The 6000-nt window shown below is 33.0% G+C and overlaps 1 protein-coding gene and 1 long non-coding RNA gene across 3 annotated transcripts in view; one reads left to right on the top strand and one right to left on the bottom strand.

Annotated features, from left to right (window-relative positions):
* LOC107644264 overlaps positions 1-1330 on the bottom strand; it is a 3412-nt gene extending 2082 nt beyond the window's left edge. The window contains exon 1 of the long non-coding RNA XR_001621286.2: positions 1153-1330. This is a non-coding gene — a long non-coding RNA (uncharacterized LOC107644264). The remainder of the gene's footprint in view (positions 1-1152) is intronic.
* Positions 1-6000, top strand: part of LOC107644262 (kinesin-like protein NACK1) — a 38498-nt gene that overhangs the window by 6116 nt on the left and 26382 nt on the right. The window lies entirely within an intron of this gene.

Raw genomic sequence — 6000 nt, 5'->3', positions numbered from 1 at the left:
TACGGTATTTCTCAATCCAACTGACTAAAATTAATTTGTTATGGACCTGAGCTTCATTTAAAGGTCTGTCGTTGGATAATGGGTTGCTGTATGCATAAGGTGAGGTTCGAACTCCCAATACTTGCTTAAGCGGACTAGTTATTATTATTTTTTTGGTATATCATCATCAACTAGTTACATTTACACTAAAATTAGCCACCAAAGTCTCAGTATAAAATAAGAGTTAATAGTCAAATTCGTTCTGAAAGATCACTCATTTTTCAAATTAGTCATCAAAAGACTTTTTTTAGCCATATTAGTCCTTAAAAGATAAAACGTAAGTCAAATTGGTTCTTCCGTTAATTAGATGATAACATGTCACGTTAAGTGCCACGTGGCATGATGACATGGTAGGTTAATATCACGTGGTGGTTCCATGTTGTCACCATTCACTTGCCACGTGGTAGCTGTCTAACTGACACGTGGCATGTTAGATGTCACTGACCTGACACGTCAACCAATCATCTTGTGACTTGTGGCATCAACCTATCACGTCATTATGCCACATGGCACTTAACCTGATACGTCATCATGTCACGTAGCACTTAACGTAATACGTCATCATTTAACTAACGAAAGGACCAATTTGACTTACGTTTTATCTTTTAATGACTAATATGATTAAAAAAATCTTTTGAGGACTAATTTGAAGAATAAATAATCTTTTAGGGACGAATTTAACTATTAACTCTATAAAATAAATATTAGAATATAAATATACATTAAAAATAAATTAAACCACACATACATTTATATCCATGGACTCATAAGGTCCATTAACAACTCAAACCTATTTCTTTACCAAAACTGGCTGGTCAACAACAAAAAGGCCCAAGAGTTTAATCATGACCACTAATTTCACATAATTAAAAACCAAACAGCCGACAAGTCCTATAGCAGCTGAACCTAATGCAGCAACTGCCTCGTTCAATGGAACAATTTTTACACGCGTTATTATTTGTCAACAGCCACGTCTTTTTAGTACATGCTGGAAAAAATAAGCATCCACACCGTAGCACTGCCCATTTAAAAAAGGTTAACATATCACTTATGTTCGCTTAGGCACAAAAGACTTCACATAGAGTATGCTAGCCAACACAACATAATTTTTACCTATTCTGAGTTCTGATTTGCAGGGGTTTGTTCGGATTGATTTTCATTTGGTTGTTGCTTTGGCTTCTTTTTTTTTTCTTTTTTTTTGTCAATTTGGATTTGTTGGTGCACCTTTACATGTCATAGTGGCTCTTCTGTTCACATTTACTGTATATCACCTATAAGACTTTCTTGATTTTGTGACTTTGTTGTTTTTATTAGAGACTTAGCCACCACATCAACACTCCTCTTCTTAGTTGGTCTTCTAAAAGGTTTCCTAATTTTTTGTGCCTCAGGATGCAACAAATTAATTTCCTCCCAAAACTCTTCAAAATTAACTAGTTTGATTGATTTTCCATAAATAGTCTTTATGGCATCTATTGTGAACCACTTATGTGCAAAATTCTCTTACTTTAAATTTTGTCTTAATAGTCTAGCTATAGCAGCAATTCCATATTTACAGAGTAGTCCTAACACAAATAAGTTGAACAAATGTAAAATAATCTTAGATAGTAACATATTTAATAAGAGTTTTTCATATTTAATAAGAGTTTTCACAAGTTTTGAGTTTTCAAATGAGTAGACATCAAAGTCTTTCAATAACTATAATAGAGTTTTTCATTTAATTTAGGATCGAACCACATAACATCGAAAATGTTTGCCATACTAATTCTATAAACAAAGAACTATGTGAGAACTCTTTTATACCTCATAAACTTTCAAACACTTAGTGCTAAATTAACTAACCCTGATACCAAATATAAAATAAAATCGATTATTAATTTACCTCAAGATTACTTACTCATATAAATAGCACTACTATATTTTGAACTCTCTAACTCACTAACAATACACTTAAAAAAAATTTCAAATAATTTAATACATTTTCATTCATATAAAAAAATCTCAAAGTATAAAAGTTTTCATGCCATTTTATAGATAAGGTAACAAGCTAATACAAGTAATAAAATAATCATTTTAAATTATTAAAAATGACATAAGCAGTGCATTACTTCACCAACTTGCAGTAACATTCTTGCTTTAAGGAACTTTCTTCAACTTGTACATATTAACCATTCAAACTTTTTCTAATTGTTTGATAATAACTATTAGTCTATATCAAGTGGCGATAACTTGACCTTTTCAATTCCAATTCAATTTATATAGAAAAATTATGATTGAATGATGATGATAAAAAATAGGAATTGGAAGGATATGTGTAGAAAAAATTAGTATTTGGAGAAAAAATTAGTGAACTCTCAAAATGCTAACTTTTCTTTAGATATTAAACGAAATTCTAGTTTAGAGATAAATGACAATGATAGCATTATGAATGAAGATTCTTTGAGAAAGTAAAAGCAAATACAGAAAATAAAGCCAATTGAACTAATAAAATTGAGATAGATAAATATTTAAAAGGTGACGTAACAAAAGATTTTAATAGATTTGATATATTGAGGTGGTGGAAAAAAATATTTAAAATATACTAGTGGTAATTATTTATAGCACCAACAATTGCGAGTAACATCATAATCATTATTATCACATCTAATTTCACTTTATCAACTTCAATCTTCAACATCAATATCATTCAACAATTTCACTCACAAAATTATCAATTTCATAATTTATACATTTAATACCAAATTCAACAATTTTCATTCATCAATTAATCAATTTTTATAATTCAAACATATCTTAAGGGCTACTAATCTAAATTTTACACAACATTATATATTATTAACTAAAAGAAATTGAAACCATACATTGGCAGATTTCTTCCAAATTTAAAACATCACAATTCAAGCTTCCAAGACTCCGAATCAAATCCAATAAGTTCCAGCCACCTAAACTTTATTACAAGTACTTCAATTCACCAATTTAACTCCAATTCACATGTATTCAATCTAATTTCATATAATGCACCAAAATCAAACACTAGGGTTTACTAATTCATCAATTCACAAGGATTTAGTGGTTTCTTACCCTACCCACCGATGATTGGGGCAAAACCCAACAATCACCCAATGCTAGATTGCACCTAAACCACCAAAATCATGAAAATCTTTCGATACCCAAACCAAATTCATATAAATGAAGGAAATGGAGAACTGGGCATGAAATTCAGAGATCCTTACCACTTTATTTAGATAGAATTGAAGAGTGCGGCGAGGTAAACGTGTGGTCGCAAATGGTGCGGCGGAACTCCGGATTGAAAGTTAGAAGGAATTGAAGTTTGATGTGATGATAAGGGTTTAGGGTTCTTCCTCAATCTCTCTCTCTCTCCCAATGTGAATTGCAAAAATGAAAAGGGGGGAATGACTGTGTTTGGGTTATATATGTTGGGTCTTGGCCTCAATATGAGTCCGGTTCAACTGATTCAACCGATTTAGCCTGTTAAAATTAGTGTTTTATTTTGTATTTTAATGTTTTTATTTTTTCAAATTATAAAATTTAATTTTTTAATTTTTTTGTTCATAATTAATTTATTAATTAATTATTTATCAATTTACTGGATTTTACACTTACAACCAATCATGCCTGAACATATTTGGTTTGGGACATCAACATCCCTCTATTACTTGTCCTCGAGACTTGTATACCAAGAAAATAGTCTAGATCCCCTATGTCGTTTAGAACAAAGACTGAGTTTAACTAATGTGTTACTTCATGACCTTTTGCGAGCTTCCTGTGATGAGTATATCATCAACATAGATAAGGCCATAAGTAATTGAAGCTTGTTCTATAAAAACTGATACATCTGATTTTGTAGTAGCAAATCCTAGTTTCTCAAAGCTATTGAGAGTTTGAAATACCATGCCCTCGAAGCTTATGTCAACCCATACAGTGCTTTAGTGAACTTGCACACTAGAGTACCATCCCCAATCGTGTAGTCTTGTGGCTGCTTCATATAAACATTTTCAGTTAATTCACCATGCAAGAATATATTATTGACATCCAATTGTTTTATAAATCACGATTTAGCTAGAGCCAAGGACTGAACAATTCTAATTGAGGTTGGTTTAACAACCGGGCTATAGGTTTTAATGAAATCAAAACCTGGTCTTTGTGAGAAGTTCTGAGCTACAAGTCTAGCTTTGTGTTTTTGCAAGCTACCATCTGTATTATACTTCAATCGAAACATCTATTTACTGCCTATTTTTCTCTGCCAATTGGAAAATGACAAGTTTTTAGGTATTGTTCTTTTATAATGCTACAAATTCAGCATTCGTAGCTTGCTTTCATTTGGGATCTGCTAAAGCTTGATGCACTGTTCAAGGCACAACACATGCTTGAAATACCTTGGGCTTGTAGATTCCAAATTTGCTTCAAGTAACCATTGGGTGGTTGTTGGTGAATAGAGGCTGAGGTTCACTAGTATTAGTACAAGGAAGAACAATCTCTAAGTCTAAGATTGGAACTGCAATTGGAATATCTAAAGGAGCAATATGTGTTGGGTGTGAAGTAATTGTTGGGTGTAAAGTAATAGGGCTGGCTATAGAGGTTTGCTGTTGAGTGGTTGTAAATTGCATTAATTGAGTGACTGGTGTTATAATTGGCCTAGAGATCAACTAAGGGAGGTTGTGCAAGAATTGGCTGGTGTGGCTTAAGAAGAATTGAAATTGGCTGGCTTGTGGTGTGGGAAATTGAGCTTGCAGAAATATTAGGTGGTCTTTGAGTCAGCTGAGACTGTGTTGTGGAGGAAGAAATAATGGGAATTCTTGGCATGTAGGTGACTTTCTCACTTTGCATTCTTTCTTCAGAATTAGTAACAAAACCAAAACTTGCCTCTTTGAAAGGAAATTTGCTTTCTTCAAACACCATATTCCTGGGGGATAATCACTTTACCAGAAGTTTTCAAGCACTTGTAGCCTGTGATTGGTTCCATACCCAAGAAAGACACTAGAAGAGGACCTAAAGTTCAATTTATTTCTGTTATAAGGTCTTAGATGAGGGAAGCATAAGCACCCAAAACCCTCAGACTCTCATAAGATAGTCTTTTTTCAAGTAGTTTCTTAGTTAGTGACTTGGTGACACTCCTTCCAAGATTGGTGTAGGTGATATGTTGATTAGTTGAAGTTGTTGTAAAGGCTTCTCTCAAAAATTTGATTGGTAAAGATGCTGGTGCCAACATGGTTAGTCCCATCTCCATTACATGTCGATGCTTTCTTTTAGCTGTACCATTATGTTGATGAACATGTGGACATGAAAACGTGAACTATTCCCTGCTCCTTTACCAATTTAGACAGGCTAATATATTCTGCAACATTGTCACTTTGCAAAATTTTTAGTTTGGCATTAAGTTATAATTTAGTCAAGTGTTGAAAATGAATAAAAATTGATTTAAGTTGAGCTCTATTTCAAATCAAATATAACCAAGTGAATCTAGAATAGGAATCAATGAAATTAACAAAGTAATAGTTTTCATTAGTATCACTAATAGGAGCTAGGCCCCAAATGTCAGAGTAAACTAACTCTAAGGGAGCATTGTATCTGGTTTGAGACACTGAAATAGGGCAATTGATGAGACTTGCCTATACAACAAGGTTCACAAACAGACTTATTAAAAGAAGGCACTGTAACATTACACTGTTACAGCACTTTATTGACAACATTCTGTGATGCATGTCCCAACCGAGCATGCCAAAGCCGAAAGCTACTTGACTTCACAAATTAGTGCAGAAGAAGAGCGAATTGGTTGAACATTGAGCAACCTATACATGCATTATACCACATCTCCTTTTAGAATCACTTCCTTAAAGTCATGTGATTTAATGTAACAACCATGAGAATGAAACTCAAAGAAGACATCATTGTCACAACAAAACTAATACACACTAAGCAAGTTTTTGGTTATATCAGGCACTA

The sequence above is a fragment of the Arachis ipaensis genome, chromosome B05, assembly GCF_000816755.2.
Source record: "Arachis ipaensis cultivar K30076 chromosome B05, Araip1.1, whole genome shotgun sequence".
Classification (NCBI taxonomy): Eukaryota; Viridiplantae; Streptophyta; class Magnoliopsida; order Fabales; family Fabaceae; genus Arachis; species Arachis ipaensis.
This window is presented reverse-complemented; position numbering and strand designations above follow the sequence as displayed.